Source organism: Lutjanus erythropterus, chromosome 6 (genome assembly GCF_056507025.1).
Source record: "Lutjanus erythropterus isolate fLutEry1 chromosome 6, fLutEry1.hap2, whole genome shotgun sequence".
Classification (NCBI taxonomy): domain Eukaryota; kingdom Metazoa; phylum Chordata; class Actinopteri; order Lutjaniformes; family Lutjanidae; genus Lutjanus; species Lutjanus erythropterus.
Window position 1 is genome coordinate 8,518,497 of NC_139322.1, and position 22,416 is coordinate 8,540,912.

At 38.3% G+C, this 22,416-nt stretch overlaps 1 long non-coding RNA gene across 1 annotated transcript; it reads left to right on the plus strand.

Annotated features, from left to right (window-relative positions):
* Positions 1-1,792: 1,792 nt before the first annotated feature.
* On the plus strand, positions 1,793-20,217 carry LOC146324811 (uncharacterized). The gene is made up of 4 exons (XR_014770685.1): positions 1,793-1,973; positions 6,084-6,124; positions 16,812-16,900; positions 19,271-20,217. It is a non-coding gene; the product is annotated as an uncharacterized LOC146324811 (long non-coding RNA).
* Positions 20,218-22,416: the final 2,199 nt, after the last annotated feature.

Sequence of the window (22,416 nt, forward strand, 5' to 3'; positions counted from 1 at the left end):
ACTTAATTTGCGAGGTACATGTTGTTATTATATGTGTCTGCAAGGATTTTTCTTTATTAGTTTAAGTATAGACTTGAATATGATTGATTAACTTGTGATATAATGTCTGAAACGTAAGTAGCAAGATACTACGTTTCATTTAAAGGTAAAGTGGAGGGGGGATACTTTAAAATAGTGTACTGTAAAAGAAACATAATGAAAACTATATTTTTCAACTTTTCAGGAGATCTATGTTACAGGTAACTGAGTTTGTATTTTGTTACTATTGCACCTGTCAGAGTGTGTCATGCTGTTTTTCCAGCTATTTAAATTCTAACGTCCAAAGAAATATAAAAAAAAAAGCAATAGTTACCACGTTATTCAATAGCCTTTTGTTGTGTATTGGCCAAAAGTTAGAATTATGTAAGATTGTTTTTCCCATTGTTCCTTTGAAGAAATTGATTTCTTTCAATGGGTTCATTTAAAAAAAAAAAATGAATTGATTCTCTCTAACGGCTCATTTTTGTTGTTTGTAAATCTATAGTGTGTGCGCATGCTGTGCCAGTGCCTTGACTCAGCTTCATCCATCCAGAGGTTTCTATGTCATACGCACTTTTTATTCCTGATGTAAACAAACCTCTAAAAGCAATACTCTGATTTGACACTGGATGGCGTATTTCTGCAGAGTTACTGAGCATGAAATGATCAGACACAGTGTTCTTCTAATGAGTCACATATTATTTGGGAAGTATTGATAAAATAGTTTTCACATGCAAATAAGAGTCAGTGAAATTATTATTTTTTTATTATTAATTTTGTTCCTCATAACTTTGTTGACAGAGGGACTGACTGGCACATGTTGTGCTTTGGAAAAACATGGCCTGACATCTCCTGACGTCAAAACTTCCGAAGTGACTGCAGTCGGTTGACCAATTGATTTGCTGACTGCTTCAGAGGCACAGTAAGAGAAAAAGTGGTTCAACGGTGTGATAGAACAGACTCTAAGGAAATAGATATATTGGGAAATAATCAATACAGTTATGCTTACTAATTGAAATTGCTTGCCTTCCAGATAAATACTGCTATTCGTCTTTTCACAGAGGGAAATCAGGTCTTGCTTTCAACTTTCTGCAAAAGGTAAGAGCCAGAACAGCAAACACAGGCATCAACATTTAGGATGAATGGCACAACAGGGCAGCTGCTCACTGATTATATCAAATGCTGTCAAAAAGTCATAGCTTAAAAACAGCCGGCCTGCTGCATATTTGCATTGTTTAAGGGAAGGGTGTGGTCTGCAGTTACACAACCAAAATTATAGAAATCTGCAGTTGCACAGCATCAAAGTGTGATATCTGTACAAAGGTCACTTTTCTCTGACTTCGCAGGGCTCAACAATAATGCTTGACCATGCAAGTAAAATACCATGTTGGGCAAGTAAATCTGGCCAAACAATAATTACTCTATTGAGCTGATGATCAGTTAATCCTTAAAGTAATTTTTATGCAAAATTCAAGAAAATGCTGTTTTCAGCTGCTCTAATATGGAGACTGCAAGCTTTTCTCATTATCACATTAATCTGAATATTTTTGAATTTTAGATTGACAAAAATTAGACATTTAAAGACACAGGCTTGAACTTTGTAAAACTGGGATGGACATTTTTCACTATATTCTGACATTTTATAGATATTGCAGCCCTAGATTAAACATCACAATCAAGTTTAGTAGATTTCTGACCCACTTGCCCAACCAGGCAGGTGAAAAAAACAAAAAAACAACGTTAACTTAAATCTATGTTTCGTTAAATACTATCAGTGTTTCAATTCACTGTTATGTATGTTTGACATGTCTCAAAATAATAATGCCTCGGATTTTCTCAGGACCTGCCGAGGATAAAGCTGTCAGAGGCTACTTTTTCATCACAGTGCGTGATGTTGGAACACATCCCCCAGAGAGAGCCTGTTTGCATCCTTCTGAGTGGTAACCGCAATCCAGGTAATAATAGAAAAAGATCACACTGTTTAAAGGCAGAATCAGTGGGATTTGTCCGAGCTGTTCGTAAATGCACCAGTAAAAGACAGCTGATTATTGAGTCTCATTCCCCGGGCATCAAACACTGATGTTTTGGGTTGGTAAAGCGTCCTGAGCACAGGAAAATAATGAGAAAATAAGGAAATACAGGCAGAGGGAAGGGACTTTCTCTCAGATACAGACACCACCACATGCTTTGACTGGGTCTTAAAGAAACAGTTCTCGCCATGATCTAAAATACGCATTTTTTTTTTTTTACCTGTAGTGTTGTTTATCCATCTAGGATTTTTTGGTGTGAGTTGCAGAGTTTGGCCGTGGAGATCCAATGTACCGACTACTCGACTAAATGGCACTCAACTTGTGGTGCTCAAAACTCTAGAAAACACATTTGAAAAAAAAATCATGATCCGGTTCCTCAAGATAATCCACGGAACTTCTTTCTCTCTGCAGTAGAATCTACCGGAATTACTTTATTTCTACAAGAAAGATCTGTGGTCTGTGGATTATCTTAAGTAACAGGGTTGTAGTTTTTGAAAAGAGACACTGGTTTTGAATTTTTCATATGCATTTTTTGGTGATTTGAGCACCACAAGCTGAGTTCCATGTAGTTCCATTATACTGGGGAGAAGGCAGACGTCTCTACAGCTGATAGCTCCATAAATCTGCAACTCACACCAAAAAAATCTAGATGCATAAATGGTACGATACGCCAGTGGAAAAATATGTATTTTTGATTTGGAGATGAACTGTCCCTTTAAATGACGACTGAAAGGGATTATGTGTGTAAGGGAAAATGTTGCATATTATGCCTTTTATTTTCAATAAAACACTATAAAAACATAACCTTTTTTTTGTTTGTTTAAATGTATGTGTGGGTGCATTCAGGAGCTTTGCCCATTGTTCCCAATACAGCCAAAAACAATATCAATGGAGCTGACTGGGCACCTTTCCAAGGGAGGGATTAAGGTTTAGGAAGTGGAACAGGCATGGCTGATAGATGACATGGCTAAAATTAACACACTGCCCACTGGATGAGGAGCATAAATAGCAGACAGGAAGGCCCAGCACTTGGACGAATCTTTAAAGCCTTAGCTTGTGTCTGTCAGCATAAATACAAACCACTGCCACAGTCTTATTAGAGGACAACAGGCTGCGGTATGTTGGAAAAAAGAATAATTCCCAGTTCATCAGCAATGCTGGAATATCTGTAATGATTGGGTATGGATATAGTAGAACCACAGCAGGCTTATGACAGCATTCAGTATAAAGAGACCCTCGGTTATTTGATATAGCGTGCAGAGTAATACAGTTTAAAACGTTAATCTTTCATCCAATCATCTTAGCAGAAAACGTAGCACCGAACAGAGCTAAGTGCTCAACTTGCATTTCTCTTCTTTAGTGCTGTTGTTGCATAGGATGCACATATAGACTGAGGACGTCTTCATCCTAGAAGAGCAGATAGACCTCAATGCTCCGATCGATACCACCAGCATCCACCAGTCTGCTCAGAGCAAACATGCTTTGATCCCTCAGATCCCTTACATTTCCCATATAGCTGCAGGGTGAAAGCTGATTCTTTTACCAATGCTCTCCTTTCTGAGTCCTGTAAGGTGAAGCTGTGGGCTCCGTATCCCCCGGCTCCGGTGGGGAATTAGGACATCACGAACTACAACCGCTTTAGGGAAGGAAAATTTACAGCCACATGAAATGCAAGATAAAAATCTCGACTCGTAACGGGAGGATAATGGAACATTTAATACATCGAAACAGAGGGATGGTTTGTGCTTTACAGGGATAGTTTGGAGTAATTTATTTAGGATGATGCTGATCGACACACCGCCAGTTTTGGAGAAGCAGCATGAGGCACCAGCACAGAAGTTAAGCATTGTACTGCTGTGGACAGGGTCAGCAAGAAAAGGTATTTTACGCACTTAAAGAAAGGTCTGCCTCTAAGAAAAAGCAGTATCAATTAAGTGTATGTCATATTTGGAATATTTCCACAGTTTTACTTTGCCCACAGACAGCCTTTTCTGACAGTAATCAGCCGTTTTATAAGCCAAGTATTGCACTCTCCAAGCCCACCAAACTCCATAGATAAAATCAGTAATTTTACCTTGCAGAACAAAGGAGTTGCCGGTGTTCGGTTCCCCCAAACTGTTAGTTTGTTTGAGTTACTGTGTGACTTTGGTGTTTTAAAAGGTTAGTTTAGTTCACTGAAGCTACACAATAACACAAGCCAACTAACAGATCAAGGCAGCAGCAGTGTAGCAACTGTGAGATAAAATTACTGATTTTGTTTATGGAGTATGGCTGATATAACAGCAGTCAGAAAAGGTTGTCTGACAGAAAAGTAAAGCAGTGAAAATTCTTAATATAGCACACGCTTAAACTGATTTAGTTTTTTTTTTTTATCGGGACCTTTTTTAAGTAGATAAAATATTTTATTGCTGCTGACCCTGTCCACAGCAGTACATTAATTTCTGTGCTGGTGCTCTTCTCTGCCTCTTCAAACTGGAGGAGGCCAACTGGCATCTTCTGTAGCATATACACTGACAACCGGTGAGTAACCATACATCAAATAATGCAAACTATCCCTTTCATAGCTCAACCAAGCCTTTGAAATATCTGATGTAAAACTACAGGGTTTAGGCGGTCAGTGAAACCGCACTGCAGCACAGGAAATATTCTCAAAATGTAGTTGGCTGCAGTTCCAACACTTGAGTTTCAGCCAACAGTTGTGATGTTTGGAATAAACGTCGTCCCCTGTGGGAGTATTCTTCCAAGTTTTTTAAAAAATGTTGAATTATTTATGAAGACACTTGTTGAATGCGCACATTGTCATATATCTCTGTAATAAATAGGTGTGGTGGTGGTGGTGGCGAGTTAGCAAAGACTTTGTTTACCTTTTGTTAACTGAGACAAAGCTTTTATTTCAGCTTAGCATATAAAGGGGACTTTATGCTGCCGAAATGCAGACAGACCTAATAGGCACAGCCTTGTTGAGAACAGACAAGCTCATAAAAGAGACAGAACCGAGTTTGTTCCTGTTATTGCCCTGCCGCAGACTGTTTCCAGCATTGTAGCCGAAGCTGCATAAACACAAATAGGCTGATTTGACATGTTTTAGACCTTTTACCGTAATAGATTCAGATTTTCTTATATTGGATCAACCTTTTCCCAGACTAGTTATGGATGTTGTTGTACATAAAATAATCCTAGTATACTGTTTTGTTCTTTGTTGTTCTGGTAATAATAATAACAATAATAATGATAAGTTTGTTTGTATTACACTTTTCAAAAACAAGTTACAAAGTGCTTTGCAAATACATGAAAACAAGCAAGGTATTACTTCCTAAAAAAAGAAAGAAAAACGCAAGTAAAGTACTATCTCACACCTCGTATCTTAACTTAACAAGTCCCAACTAGAACTGTAAACTTGATTCTTCAGTCGGCACTCGTTGTGTCGTGCCTGGGTCTGTTTTTAGAATGTACGTGAATTGAATTAATATCATCTAAATTTTTGTAGCCAATAAGGTTATCTGATCAGAAATGGGACAATAAAAATCAGGCCACACAGACAATAATTATACCTATAATTGGGTAATAGTTTAATAATCTAACAATCCTACTTGAGTACAGATTTTAAGAACTCGTTCCACTGTTGGTAAATTCCTGTTCTATCAATCAATGAATCAGACTTTATTTTTACAACACTTTTCATACAAAAGGAATGTGACAGAAATAAAACAATGTCCAACAGAGAAATCCTTAGACAAGATATTTTTTTTCCCTAAATGAAGTTAAGGAATGTGTTTCTGTAATAAAAAAACCCTGAATGTCATCCAAAGCTGACAAAGTTTCTGTTATGAGGCCTGTTATTCACAAGGCTGCGATGTTAATCATTCCAGCCAAAGTGTCTTGAGTAATGGAGTGTTCCACATTTATCTGAAATAATATCCATGTCATAACTTAAAAAGATTAGTTCAATGATTGATGATTTTTAGTGTGTTTTTTTGTTGTTGTTGTAAGTTTTGCACACTAAAACTTGTTTTTGTTCTTTCATCTTCTCCTCAGCTCCATTGTCTGATTTGCAAATGAAGACTCATCTGATAAAGGTATGTGAACTATCAGCTAAAACTGAAAGGCCCCAAATTCTTAAAATAAACTCTGCTAATGTTTGACTGAACCAAAACAGACTATTTATAAGACAGGAACACAGACCTTTTAAAGGAACAGCTACATTCCTGGTTCATACTTAACACAGTGCGCTTTGCTTAAAGATTATATTAGTTTTCCGTAATGTTTTTTTAATCTCCCTGTCATTTTACAAGATTAATGATTAGTTTAACTGGATAAAAGTATTATTTTGAACAGAAACAGTGGATCAGACAGTGCACTCTGCGTTTCCTTCAGGGCAGAGCTGTAGTAGGAAGCACCTAGAACGGAAAGAGGAAGTACATGTGGTCGGCGTATTCGTGTTAAAGTGTCAGAGTGTGGTCGTGACGGTCAATCACCTCTCACTGTAAATTCTTTTTCAATGCTTGCCCTACTCTGGAGGAAAAAGTAGTACGACTGAGCAAGGAACACAATGTGTTCTGCGTCAGAAATCACTATAGTAACCAACGTTTGGGTATTAACAAAAGAATCACATAAGAGCAGCACGTAAATATTCCCTTTGGTGCAGATTCAGCGATGAGTGGAATCCCTCATTAGACTGTATTTAAAAAAAAAAAAAAAAAAAAAAAGCTAAAAGACCATCTGAGTGCTTATGCAACTGATACATAAGCTGGTGATGTGCCTTTAAAACCAGTGGGTTGTCAGGTGATCGAGGAGACTCAGTCAGCTCAGCCTCGCAGACAGAGGAGCCAGAGTGCGTCTCTAGCCGAGAGCAGAGAGGAGAGCGCCAGAGAGGAGAGGAGGGCAGCGAGGGAGAGAGGGAGAGAGACCCAATTATAAGGGGACGTAGGGGGGAAATGGGGACACGGCAGCGTCACACAGAGTGGGGGACAGGGAGCCGTGGTGGTAGGGTCCCTTTAAACTGCAGTCTGCTCATGCTCACTCGCCTTGTGTGGCAGCTAGCAAGTGTGTTTGTGGCTCAGCTTGATCAAGAAGTTGCGTTGTATAGCCACAACAGTGGTATAAAAGCACAGAGAATTAAGTGCTGCGTCACACTCGGGCAGAGGAATAGCGTGATCATGCGCGCATGTGCACGGCTTGTGCGTGCGTGCGTGTGCTGCTCTGTTTTCTGTGTATATTCTGTGTCAGTTGGAAGTGGCAGTCTCATAGTCTTAATGCTGTTGCAACAAGATGAAAATAAAGAAGTGCGTGTGTGTTTGAAGCAGAAAAGGGAGAGCGCGGGAGATACAGAGAGGGAGGGAGAGCAAGTCAGAGAGATTTTGGATTAGTTGCTACGTCACTTTTTCATGTCAGGAGAAACAGAAGCCACAGAGTCATCGAGTTTTTCACCTGAAGTCGACACAATGGTTTCGGACAACCTCGGCTTTTCTCCTCCTCTTCCTCTTCCTCCTCCTTGGTAGTTTTGATCTGCTCTGCCTGTCGCTACTATATGTGTGTGTCTGTGTCTGCGTGTGTGTGTCTGCGTGTGTGTGTGCGCTGTATAGTATCGGGAGTTTCAACATGGATGCTGAGAGATGTGGCACAGTTTCTCGAGGTCTTGTTTTGATGGCATGGTAAAGGCGTGTGTGCCGGGTGCTGGCCAGAGGTGCGACAAAGGGGTTAACAAAAGAATTTTCCGGAAGATCCTTAATATCAGGAGTGGTTTGTCGAGAATTATCAAGGTATTCGAACATCGCTTTTTTCCCCACCATCACCTCGAGGAATACGGCTGATTACATTTGAGCGAATAGGTGAATACAGTCGTGCATGGTGCCGTCTGACCTGTTATACAACAGCGTTATATGTTTAATACACCATCATCATCATATGGGCGTGTGTAAAGATGCAGCCAGGTGGATATTACAGCAGCCTTCAAAGATTACAGGATGAGTTCTTTGTTGAAAAAGGGCTGTGGCACTACGTCCGCACATACATGTAGTGCGTATATGTGTCCATGTTCGAACTGTCGGCCTACTTGTTGTGGTTAACTCTTGGTTGAGTTGAAGAGAAGACAGAGGCAGGCGTGTATGAAGGCACACTGGTTGGGATCCAGTTGTATGTTGCCATCAGATAACAGATCGGCTCAGAGGCTAGTGGCACTTTTTTATCATGTGATTTGTTTTCACCCTCCAGTGCCACAGGGATTCATCACTTCCCAAGATACATTTGTTTCTGCGTAGTTAGGAGAGACAGAGAGGGTGACGCAGTCATTTCTGGGCTGGACCTCTCTTCAACCAGCTTGTATCTCTCCCTTTTTCTATCTGTTTATCTCTCTATCTGTGTGTCTCTTGGAGAAAGGGAACAACAGGAGGGGCTAAATGTCATGGCTCAGGATCAGACAGAGAGGGAAAAGGAGGAGATAATGAAAGAGAGGAGGGGAGAGAGACGAGAGAAGTTGTTTACCTTGCTCTCTTGGTGACTCTGCTTTGGCTTCTCTCCAGTTCACATGCAGTGGACTTCCTAAAGCTGCTGCATCACAGGCCATCGTGCCAAAGCTGGGTTCTCATTGGATGGGAGGAGCTTCCCTGCCTCCTCGAGCTGCACAGCAGCGCTTTATTGGCTTAGTGCAAGCAAGCAGCTGGAGGTCAACATCTGATTGGTTGAGAAGCGCTGTTGTCTTATACAAAGGGTTTGCAGTTGTAGAAACACTTTTCCATGGATACATGAATGCCATGTGTGTTTGCATGGGTTGAGCTGATAATATAGTGTTAATTGTTGCATGTGTTTCTTTTGTGAAGTGATTATCATACATTAATGTCAAGCCGATGCTGACGTTTTTATCTATACCTGCCTTGGTAATGCATTGTTTAACTGGTAGCGTAATTTCCTAATAGTTTCATTAAGGGCTTTGAATTGTGTGCAGAGACATGATTGGAGTTAAGTTAGTTGCCTTAAGTTTATAAAAGCAGGTGGTGGCAGGTTGGACAAATTTGCATGTGACCTGCTGTGCACCAGCTGGACCAGTAGTTAATCTGAATGAATTAACTGGAGCCAGTGGAACAGTTTACTCCAACTTTTCCAAGAATTAATTCGAAATTACATAGTCCCTTCTAGACCCAGACAGATATCGGTTGGGTAAGGATTAACAGCGACCACCTGCTTTTTCAGCAGCTCTGGTTCCGGAAGTGAATTTCCTGTTCACTCCCTCTCTCCATTGATGTTTTCTGAAAATCCTTATATAAATAGCGTAAGCCTGGAACCGAGCCATGACCATAAAACATTTGATGCAGAGCAGAAAAAGATAGGAAAATGTGAAAAAAAAAAAAAGGTCAAGGGTACAATACTGTGTACAGAATTATTTTAAGAGTGAGGGAATTACTCATCCTGTAAACCATTGCAAATGATACAGCTTCCTCTTAAATGTGTTTATCAATTATATTCATTGTGGCAGCTTTATTAGTATGACTCAAGCCGGCTTCTCATTGGATGAACAGAGTTCCCCTGGCTTCATGAGCTGCACAGCAGCACTTTATTGGCTTGCAAGCAGCTGGTGGTCAACATCTGATTGGTTTTTTGTGTTTTTATGGGTTGAGCTGTTAATTGTTTCCTGTGCTTCTTGTGTGAGGTGATATTTAACGTCCGGCCAATGCTGACATTTTTATTCATACCCGTCTCTAATAATGCAGGAGGCCAGCCTCGGGCCTCTGTGTCACACTAGTTCTGCAACTAATACTTATGTTCATTGTCGAGTAATCTGTTGATTATTTTCTCAATCAATTAATTAATTAATCCTGTCACAGTCTTGTACAGAAAAGACTCGAAAAACAGCAAACATGCATGTTTGCACCTGTTTTTCAAGTCTCTCCTGTAATAATTATTTTCATTGTTGATTAATCTCTCAATCTTTATCTCTATAGATCAGTTAGTTGTTTGGTCCATAGAATGTCAGACAAAGATGAAAAACATTGATCATCAGAAAATGATCCAGAACCAGAAAATATTCACATTTGAGAAGTTGCAGTTGGAGAATTTGGGCATTTTTTAATAAAAAAAAAAAGACTCAAAATGATTAATTGCTTATTAAAATAGTTGACAATTAATTTGATAGTCAATTAATAATCGATTAGTCATTGCAGCTCCACATTGCATTGTTTAACTGGTACCGTAATTTCCTAATAGTTTCCTTACAAGATTCCTAAAAAGAGCATTGAAATGTGAGCTGTTGACAGGACCTAGGATATTAATTCAGCATTAAGTTTATAAAGAGGTATAGAGATGTTCTGATTCTTGCTAAAATAGGAATCACTCATTCTCATTCTTTCAACAAAAACATTTATTTCACTCTGAGACGCTTAAGAAAAAAAACAAGTCTGAGACTGTCTAGACGGGTCTTTAAACAGACGACATAAACATATTGAAGTGCTTGACTTAAACATAACGTATATCATAGTGTTGGGATTTCACTACAGTACTGAACTTTGCTTTTTCACTAATACTGTTTACTGATCCAATACCAGTGCATTAAAAATATTATTTTTTAACAGTTTTTAAACCTTGTAATTGTTATATGTCCGGGTTCAGGTTAAAGCCCTTGTAACACGTGAACTTTCCGTCAAAGAACTGCTTAAATCTTAGAAAATCTTAGAAAAACTGACAGAGATCCATTTAGACCTCAGTAAATATTTGTTGGAAAATTTGATTCTACATATGTTTGCCTGTAGACAAACCTTGCATGTGACCCGCTGTGCACCTTCGGTATCAGCATATATTTTGAACAGTTTTTTTTTTACTGAACATAATGGGTATTGTTTTAATTTTTGTATTTTTTTAGTTGTAAAGGCGTTTTTTTAATGTGTTTTTGTTCTTTCTCTTAAAGGGACAGTTCATCCCAAAATCAAAAATACGTCTTTTTTTTTCTAGCCTGTAATACTGTTCATCCATGTAGATAGTTTCAGTGTGAGTTGCAGAGTTTTGAAGATATCGGCCATGGAGATGCCTGCCTTCTCTCAAATCTATCGGACTAAATGGTACTCAGTTTGTGGTGCTCTCTATTAGAAAGAAAATCGTTCCTGCATGAAACTGCCCACAACAATATCTGTGGATTATCTTGAGTAACCCGGTCAGGATTTCTGGAAAGAGACACTGCTGTTGATTTTTTCAAATGTATTTTTTGTTGCTTTGAGCACCACAAACTGAGTACCATTTAGTCCCATTATACTGGAGAGAAGGCAGACATCTCTACGGCCGATATCTCCAAAACTAGTTGGATAAACAACACCACAGACAGGAGGAGAAAAAAATGATTTTTGGGGGTGAACTGCTCCTTTAATCAAGTTAGTCTATTTGTGTTTTTTATTCATAGCTATTTAGAATTTTTTAAAAATACTGGTGAAAGTTAACTGTTTCAGTGCAGTGATGTTGTTTTGGATTTCATATATATAAAAATGAAGAATATTGACTGATATATTGATATCAGAGTCTGTTAATCCCTAATATCGGTATTGGCATCGGCCCCAAAAATCCAGTATCAGTCGGACTCTGATCCCCTTTAGGAGTGTAACAATATATTGTATCAATTCAATGTTCAGTGAATATGATCGATGCAAAGTGAAAAAATCGATCTATATGATCACCTCTAGGATTCACCTTTATTTTGAAAATTCCCATGGCATGTCTGTGTCGCAAATGTCTGTAAGAGTTCTGTCAGAAAATTGTTGAATCGTAATTCAGTTTAGGGCTGCAACTGCAAGTCCAACTTAACGTCCTCAAATGTCTCGTTTCGTCCACAAGCCAAAGACATTCAGTTTACTGTCAGAGAGGAGTAAAGAAACCAGAAAACAAAACAAAAAAAAAGACTCAAACGGATTAATCGATTATCAGAATAGATGTCAATTAATGGAGTAATTGATTAATAATCGTTGTAGCTCTAATGTAGTTTGTGAGTTGACATAAACGTAACTGAATGTGTTACATGGATGTATATTATTGTCTGATATCGATCGCAGACCCCTGAAACGATTTGAATCAGAATCATATCATGACTGACTTTACGATTTTGGCAAATTGTCCAGAGAGCTGATATAATATTGTATCATTATGAAACTTGTGAGTTACGTTGTACCTTCAGGAATCTTCAAACACATTTACAGCGATATATCGCTTGTTTCCTAGAAAATTATAGGAAACAATGAGGCCTGTAAAATCAAATGTTAGCCCGGCCTCCCTGTTCGGTGTGAACTGTCAGAGAGCTGCTCAGCATCTTGTGTACGGTGTTCGGGCCTGACACTCTTGATACCTGCGACGAGGTTGGCAACCGCAGGAAGGATTTTAAATCCCCAGACAGGAGGAGAGATCTTCTCGTTCTCCTCCTGGCTGGAAGTCCAACGTCCGAAAGAAGCCACGTTTTCTTTCTGAGATGATGCAAGAGCATGTGTGGCTGCCCGCGGTCTGCATTGCAGCTCCTGCTTCCACACTCAGCGTCTTTCTCTCTCTTTCTCCCTCGCTGGCTCTCTTCTAAATGTGCTGATGGTTTAATATGCTGTGTACTACCACTGTCTGTTTATTCTTCCTTTGTAAAGAGCAAGATGATTCTTAGCATCGGTATTCTCCCAGTCACCTCACTGCTTCGGGAAGTTATTCCTTATAAATGATTAACACTACAGTTCTGCGTAGACTACACATCAACACACGGAGTAATGTTGGCACGCAATCAGAGGCAGGAGCACAGTATTCCAGCTTTTGATTTATGATACATGTATTTTTTTTTTCTGTTTAAATACGCGTGTATTATAAATGGATAGTTCTGCTTATTTAATGTGGGGTTGTATGACGTACTTATCAATTGTCAGTCTGTCACCTACAGTAGATGGCGTTCTGCAGGACCCCAGCTCTGAGAAGCAGAGAGGAGTATCAGCGCTGAAGCTAAGCAACGTGCTGCTGTGGATAAACAAAAGGTATTTTAGCTACGTAAAAATGTCCATCTAAAAAGATCTGTATCACTTTAAGTGTACGCTGTATTTAAATAATTTCACAGCTTTACAATGCTGTCGAACAGCCTCTTCTGTGGGAAAACCACCGTTATTATAAGCCAAATATCAGTCAACCAAACTCCATGAGTGAAATCAGTCATTTTACCTCAAACAAACACGTGAGTTGCTGGTTCACTGCTGCATCGATCCGTTAGTTTGTTTGTGTTATAGTTTGATTTTGGTGAATCTCAACAAACCTTTTAAAACATCAAAGTGACACAATAACACAAACTAGGGCTGCGCAATATGGTGGGAAAAAAACCTTCAGTTATTTTGACAGATATCGCAATCGTGATATGATTCACAATTAGTGGGAATGGTCATATTTGCATAACACTTTTCATTTTCAGTGGAAAACACTTAAAATCATGATAATGTGACATTTGTTGGGGTCTGTACCAATCAAACTTGTTTTCTTGCATTTGGAGGACAAGATTTGTAGGCCAGACATCTCTGCAGCTCTGAAGTACCTCATTATTATAATTGTGTTTTCTCACACATTTTCCCCTTCATGAAAATTGCACCTTTTGCAATTTTGATATTGCGTTTGGCCATATTGCATAATTTTGATTAATTGTGCAGTCGTAACACTCCAGCAATGCCTGTGGTCTGCGAGGTAAAATTACTAATATCAGCTATGGAGTTTCGTTGGTTTGAAGAGAGACATATTTGGCTTCTATAATAGCAGTTTCACGTTGAAGAAGGCTCTGACGGCAAAGAAAGTGGTGAAATCTTCTCACTATAGCGTACTCTTAAACTGATTTCTTTTGTTTTGTTATTAAGGTGGACCTTTTTAATGTGAACGGGGACAGAAACAAAAAGTATTTTCACCACTTCAGAAAGGTCCACATAAAAAATCAATATCATTTTATGTGTATGCTATATTTACAATGTTCTCACTGCTTTACCTTGCCTTTTCCAACGGAAAACCACTGTCATGTAAGTCAGATATCACTCTCTCCAAGCCAGCCAAACTCTATAAATGAAATCAGTCATTTTACCTCACAGAAAACAGGAGTCATTGGTCTATCACTGCCTCCATCTGTTAGTTTGTTTGTGTTGTTATTTGATTTTGGTGATTCCGAACTAACCTTTTAAAACACAGAAGTCTCACAATAACACAAACAAAGAAACAGATCAAGGCAGCGGTAGACCAGAAACTTATGTGCTCTGCGAGGTAAAATTATTGATTTTGACCATGGAGTTTGGTTTCATTCGGAGAGAACGATTTTTGGCTTCTGTAGCAGCGGTTTTCTGTCAGAAAAAGCTGTCTGATGGCAAATTAAGGCTGTGAAAATATAGTTTACACTTAAACTGATTTTGTTCTGTTTGGTGGCTAAAATTCATTTTGTTGGTGACCCTGTCCACAGCAGTTCATTGCTTAGCTTCCTTGCTAGTGCTCCTCTCTGCATCTCCACACTGTGGGTGTGCTGACCTCCATCTACTGCAGCTAATACACTGACTATGTCTAAGTACCTTCATACAACCTGAACTGTCCCTTTAACTTGGTAGTATTTCATACAGCACAGCTGCAAGCCAACAAATTGCTTATTTTGCATGTTTGGCTGCAGTTTACTCACTCAGCGATTTTCTGAGGAGATTATATTCCTTTAATTTCTCTCTAAAAAAAAAAAAAAGGACCGCTGTGAGGATATTCACCCCCCGTGGGTTTCCCCAGGGTGCTTCACAGTCTCCTTCCTGATCCTGTCGTCGAACGCCCTCTGAAGGCCTCCTGTCCCTTTAAATCTTTTATAAGCATTACACAACAGGTCCAGTGGCACACAAGCAACAAACAACCCGAAAAAGAAAACTGACAGGGGTTGGGTTGAGCCAGCCAGGCGAAGGAACCAGACACCTACGGACAGACAGGCCCTCTGATCCGAGTCGTCACTCTGGCTACAGTGCAAACACACGCACTCACACACACACACACACATACATATGTAGCCTTATACACCCTCACACACAAACATCTGACGCCTGATAAGAACTTGTGAGTGCTGCGGGGATTACTGCGAGAATCAAAGTAAATAGCATCTGATGTTTGGAGGCCGGGGCTAGGCTTCCCTCATTTGGCTTTAATCAGGTTCAAGACGAGTCGTATTTATGGGAATTGTCATTGTAAACATGAATAAATGAAGGCAGGCTGCGTGTGTGTGTGTGTGTGTGTGTGTGTGTGTGTGTGTGTGTGTGTGTGTGTGTGTGTGTGTGTGTGTGTTCAGGAGTGATTCGAGGAAAGACAATGAATTATCAGTTGTGCTTTCACCTGCATGCAAAAAGTCAAGGAATTAGATTTTAGAAACGGTTCGGTGGTTTTTAGGGCCTGACCGATACTGGATTTTTGGGGCCGATACTGATATTTAGGGAGTAAAATTATTCTGATATTGATGTAAGTGATGATATTTTTTATCAACAAAATCTGGATGCAAAAAAGTGTAACTGTATTATAAGACAGACATTACAGTTACATGTAAAAATGGGGGTTATTAGTAGGCTTCAATCTTAAAATAAAGAACGATATACTACCATTCACAGTGTGTACGCAGTTACCAATTCAGCATCTAATGAAAAAAAACTTCACTGGGTGGGAATTTCACCATTTTTGGCTTTAAATCAATCAATCGATCTGTCAATCAACCAGCAGGACAAACTAATAAACCTAACAACAAACAAAACAGTAAAAATTCTCTGATTTTAGCTTCTTAGATGTGGATATTTTGATGTGTCGAATCATATACAAACAACATGAGAGACATTAAACTTCATTGTTAGTCTCTTACTTTCATATAATGTTATTTATTTCATATGAAATTATGAATAATACTCTTTTTTTCTCCCATGACTTGTTTGACTTGTTTTTCAATACATGCAACTCAAACTTCGCTGCCATCTTTTCAAAAATGTTGAAAATTCTAATAATTTCAGATGATCAATGATTATTATCTCGTCTAAGAGTGTAACAGCTTTGCTGGTTTTAAATTCAAGATGAAAGCATGGCTAAAGTCAACCCTGTCATCTTCCTATCACACAGAAACACGTTGTGTCTTAATGTTGTGGTTTTGTTGTTGTTGTTGTTGTGTCTTAATATTGTGGTTTTGTTGTTGTGTCTTAATGTTGTGAAATCTTGCTGTTGCTGAAGTTGTTGTATCGTGGATATGCTCTGTCTCATAATTGTGTTTTTATATAATAGTGTCAGGTTTGTTTAGCTGAGACATTATTCTCTTTTTCCTACTCTGCTGCTAGATTACAGATGAGCTTAAAGCTAACTCTGATACAGCAAAGGAACTGTGCATCACCCTGTCAAATGCACAAATAAAATAAAAAATAATGCAATTCTCAACTGTTTTTGAAAAAGATGCTTTGACATAAGACATTCTAGTTTTATTTGAGTTAAGAAAGGATCTAATATACATAAAATGCTGCTTAGAAACTAAAAACTATTAAAATCAATCTGTATTATGTTCATATCAGCACATATTGGATGACATTATTAGCAGTGAAAGGCTGATACCAGTTGGTAATATCAGCTAACGGATATATCAGTCTGGCTCTTGTAGTTTTGTACTTTGTTGAGGCACTTGGCAACAAGTCGGTGAACTGGCCACTACCTGTCCTTGCCCCACCCTCTCTCAGTGTATTGTGTTGTTGTGTTGTTGCGTGTGTGCGTCATGGCTCCAGCGATTGACTGCCACTTCCTTGCTTTTTTCCCCCCCCGTAGTTGCCGGAGAGCAGCGGGCTCATCATCCTCGCTATTCTGCCGAGCAACAGAGAGGAGAGGGAACTCGCCGAGGTCTGGAGCTGCTGCAGGTGAGCCTGTATGCGAAACACAGACATACAGCGGCAGAGTTTTTGTGTGTGTCTCTTCTTGTTTGGCCCTTCACACATCCGTGAAGCTTTGGATCAAGTATCAGATCAGTCGTGTGGGCGTGTTAGAGAAATAGATTGAGAGAGCGGCGAGGAGAGAGGTGTTCTGGTGCTTTCTCAGTGGTTTTCCATTACATCTCTCACACACACACACACACACAGAAACACACACACACACACACTCCCTTCATCTGCTTCGCTCTGCTCTGAAACAGGGCAGTGAATCAAACTTCTTTTCTGGGCACGAGCCTAAACCATCCCAGAGTGCTTTATGTTTCACAGTCTCAAGATGCTGTCAGGCTTCACTGAAACATCACCTTTGTGCAGCCAAAAAAATAAAATAAAAAATAAGACAGAGACCAACCAAATTTAACGCTTACTGTGCCCATTACTAATTCATGCATCAGCGTAATGGAGACCAATGAGGCGTTGTCTTAAAAATTAATTGTTCCATTTGCAAATGGTAAAGTCTCCAGATGAAGACTTAGTAGGACAATGCCTCGAGCAGCTGTTATCTTCTTCAGTGTCCTCTCACAGATCTGATGTAAGTCAACCTTGCCATGCATATTTGTGTCACATTATCGTGGGTGTTTGGTTAATGCATAATTCATATCTGCAAACGTAATATGTGATGAATAGTTTTTATGTTTCTTACAATTATTTAAATTCAACTTTTCTATAAAAGAGACATCTTCGTGTACCACGCCTATCCTTATCTGGTTCTAGATAAGTGATAAAAGATATCTGTATAAGTACGTGTTTAGAGCTGCACCAACAATGACTCATTTTAAACCTTATTAAATGATGGTTTAACTCTAAATTATGTTGCTCCAAACATTTAAACTGTGTTAAAACTAACAAGGATCAAATTTAAACCTCTTTTTAAACATCAGTTTCGATTTTTACTCTAAATGTAGATTAAATTTATTTCAGTTGCACCTAAACTTTAAACCTCAGTTTAAAACGTGATTCGGTATAAACTTTAAAATAAGTTCCTCAAAGAACATTAAAGGACGTAAAAACTCAACTCAGTTGAGTTTTCTGATGCGTCTCTTCTTTGTTTCAGTTGATCGATTTTTTAAAAAAAAAGTCAGCCAGTTGCTCTTAAGTTGTCTCTTTTTCTTACTGTGCTGTTGTCCATTTCTATATCTTCTATTATTTGGCCATTTTGCCGCAGTAATTCGACCAACAAGTTTTTCTCAGAGGAGGAGGAGGAATTAGAGATTCTCTGTCTAACCATCATGAGTGGGCAAAGTCAGCTAACTGACTTGACTTAGCAAACAAACATCATGTCCAAAATCACGTCCTGAGCACTGCTTTACCAAAATGTGTACTATCGTTAAACATACTTTTGTATAACTAAACAGCAGTATGTATCTTTTCGGACGCACTGTTGAGAACGTGTAACGTCACTTCCTGAGAGCCTCCTCGCCAGTTGAAGACACATAAACATGGTAGTTCATAGCAACAATGAATTAATTTAAAAAATATATTACACCTGTCAGAGTAAAACCTTACTTATATTCAAACTGAATTGTTACTGATGTTACACAGAGCTGCGCTGGTCACTGTCTGCTTTTGTCTGTTATGTTTTCATCACCATTACCGCATTGCATTGTGGGATATATTAGTGCTTGCATACTTTCAGAGGCAGCCAGAATGTTTTATTTACTTTTTAGCTAGCTAGCAAACAGTATAATGCTTTGTTTATTCTGTAGCAAACTGAGAAACAACATAACGTTTTGTTGCAGAATACAAGGCAGCTGAAATTCCTCATCTCCAATCATCTCAATATTTAATTTCAGTTTACAGCAATAAACAAATATTAGTTTTTAATTGTGCAACAGACCTCTGCTTAATTTTAAATCTGGATTTACTCATCGTGAACCTACCTATCTTTAGATTAAATTAGTCTTTGTTGGTGCAGCCAAGTCCGTTAAATGTCGACTAATAGTTGTAATTTAAAACTCTCTTATTAAATCCAGTAACTGAAATATTTCAATCAGAACATTTGTATGTGTTGCAGACTCTGAGGTCCGGGCTTTTCTCTCAGGCTGCTGCCATATCAGTAACCGCTTCACATCTACAGTATCTTTTCTCGGTTCTGTAATAATTACAACACATGCAGATATCAAGCTAGATGTGTGTCTGCTGGTACATCTGAACCACTTATGTTCTCTAAAAATATCTTTGTTTCAGTTAGTCGAGCTGAAATGTTTCCTGGCCGTACCACAACTGTTATAATTGTCTTTTGCTAATTGTTTCCCCCTATTCTCTTCTATTATTAATGCTGTTTTCCATTATTTTTTTTAGATTCAGTGTGTTTTACACCACAGAAGGTTGCCTTCCGTCAGAAGTGCCCCCCTTGGAAGCTGGTTTCAGATGGTGGCTTAGAGTATTGTCATCTATCTAGCACCATTTGAAATCAGTGTTCTTTGGGTGGGAAGTGTATTTCACTGGCCAGACAGCGGGCGAACTGTGAAGTGTCACAACAGGTGAAAGAGACAACTTCACCTGGAAAGCATCACTCCCCGAAGCACCACTCGCTGGCCTTCAAACCACCGGTCCACAAGCTCTTTGTCCTCAATCCAAGGTTGACCGATTTCTTTTGGTGTTCAGAGTCTGCTTTTGTTTCTAGCACCATTTGAAATCGGTTACAGTGAAGGACAGATCTCATCTTACCTTGAGGAGGATTTTGCAGCTGTAGTGAGATTTTGTCACATCGCTCTCACATCAGCCTCTGAAGTTCTCCAACCAACCTGCACCTCTCAACGATATCCGGACTGATGTTTGTGGTGGTGGAAGATGTATTCAGATCCTTTACTTAAACGTACTGCAAGGAGCTTTTAACTGATTATGAAACTATCTCAATTTAATATTGATGCCTCTACATCCTTGAAATCAGATTAATTGAGCCTGTGTTTACATTTGTACAGGCAAAGTTACTGTGAGTAGATTTTTATTTAGATAATTTAACTTTTGATTTTACATTTTGTGGTTGTGGGGGTGGAAACATGACAGCCTTCGTCTACACAGCCCTCCAAAATCAAATAATTAACCCTCTATGGTACCATGTTGCCCTCAGGCAACAAACCCATTTTTGCCCTGTCACATCTCCACAATGCATCCCTTTAAATGATGCGATACTTTAAAAAAGAGGTAAAACCATAGGGAACCATTAACAATGCTTTAAGTTGTCACATGACCTCCAGGAAGCGATTTTGAAACCCTTCTTGGCGGGCTTTTTCTAAGGAGACAGCTCTGCTATCTTGCTGCAAAAAAAGACTCTCAAAAAGTTATTTTTTGTCCCTGTTCCACCTGGAAAAAAATGTCTTCACACTAATAGGTGAGTAAACTTTAAGTTTTGATAGTTTCATGCAACTTATTTGCTAATTTAATAGTGGATACATGTTAAAATGCAGCTGTTGCCCTGAGGCAACAACGTGCCATCATGGAAAGTTGCAATGTTGCCTGCAACAGTGAACCATTATGGAATCACTATAGCAAACACAACACTGACCACTGGCCTATTTGGGTGGAGAAAAAGGGCAGATGCAGATACCCTAGATGTAAGGGTATAGTGAAATAACAGTGCACAAAATGTGTCACCTGCCTTTGCTTCACTCCTGAAAAAAACTGCTTCATGGAGTTCCATAAGCACTGAGCAGCAACACCACAAGTGATGGCAACACATGTCAGGAAAGACACAGGGGACTGACACAAAACATGCACTGAAATGAAGCAGTGATGATCAAACACTGTAATTTGTTGTTTTTGTTTTTCAAATGTTTATGGTAATGGTTATCTTTGTTGATTTAAGTAGTTTAAAGTTTTATACTTTACACATTTATTTCAATGGGTTGTTCCTAAATGGTACAATGTTGCCTACAGGCAACATTTAGCCAAGAAACTTTTTAAATTCTTTTAATTTAAAATTTAAAATGAATTGTGACTTCTTGATGTTATTGAATATTTTTGCATATGTTTATGAAATAAACAGTGTTCAAATTGGAAAAGGAACGTTCTTTTTCACTTATGCACCATTATGGTACAATGTTGTCTACAGGCAACGAACCCCAAAAACGTCCAAAAATAAAAATAAAAATGAAATTTCTTCAGATTATGTTTATTTAGTCTATTTTGAGACATAAAAACACATTCCCCTCACTGGCATCATAATGTGTACCATAGAGGGATATGACCATACATGCATACATACATGCATATGACCATACATACATACATACATACATACATACATACCTACATACATACATACTTATGACCATACATGCATACATACATACATACATACATACATACATACATACATACATATGACCATACATGCATACATACATACATACATACATACATACATACATATGAGCATACATACATACATACATATGAGCATACATACATACATACATATGAGCATAAATACATACATACATACATATGAGCATACATACATATGATCATACATACATACATACATACATACATATGACCATGCATACATACATACATACATATGAGCATACATACATACATACATACATAGATACTTATGACCATACATGCATACATATGACCATACATACATACATATGACCATACATACATATGACCATACATACATTCATATGACCATACATACATACATATGAGCATATATACATACATACATATGACCATACATACATACATACATACATATGAGAATACATAAATACATATGACCATGCATACATACATATGAGCATACATACATACATATGACTATGCATACATACATATGAGCATACATATATACATATGACCATACATACATACATATGACTATACATACATACATACATACATACATATATATGACCATACATACATACATACATATATAAATTCTTTTTATAATTCTTTTTAATTTAAAATTTAAAATGAATTGTGACTTCTTGATGTTATTGAATATTTTTGCATATGTTTATGAAATAAACAATGTTCAAATTGGAAAAGGAACGTTCTTTTTCACTTACGCACCATTATGGTACAATGTTGCCTACAGGCAACGAACCCCAAAAACTTCCAAAAATAAAAATAAAATTTCTTCAGATTATGTTTATTTAGTCTATTTTGAGACATAAAAACACATTTCCCTCACTAGCATCATAATGTGTACCATAGAGGAATATGACCATACATACATACATACATACATACATACATACATACATATGACCGTACATACATACATACACATACATACATATGAGCATACATACATACATACATACATATGACCATACATGCATACATACATACGTATGTACATACATACATACTTATGACCATACATGCATACATATGACCATACATACATACATACATACATACATATGGCCATGCATACATACATATGACCATACATGCATACATACATACATACATACATACAT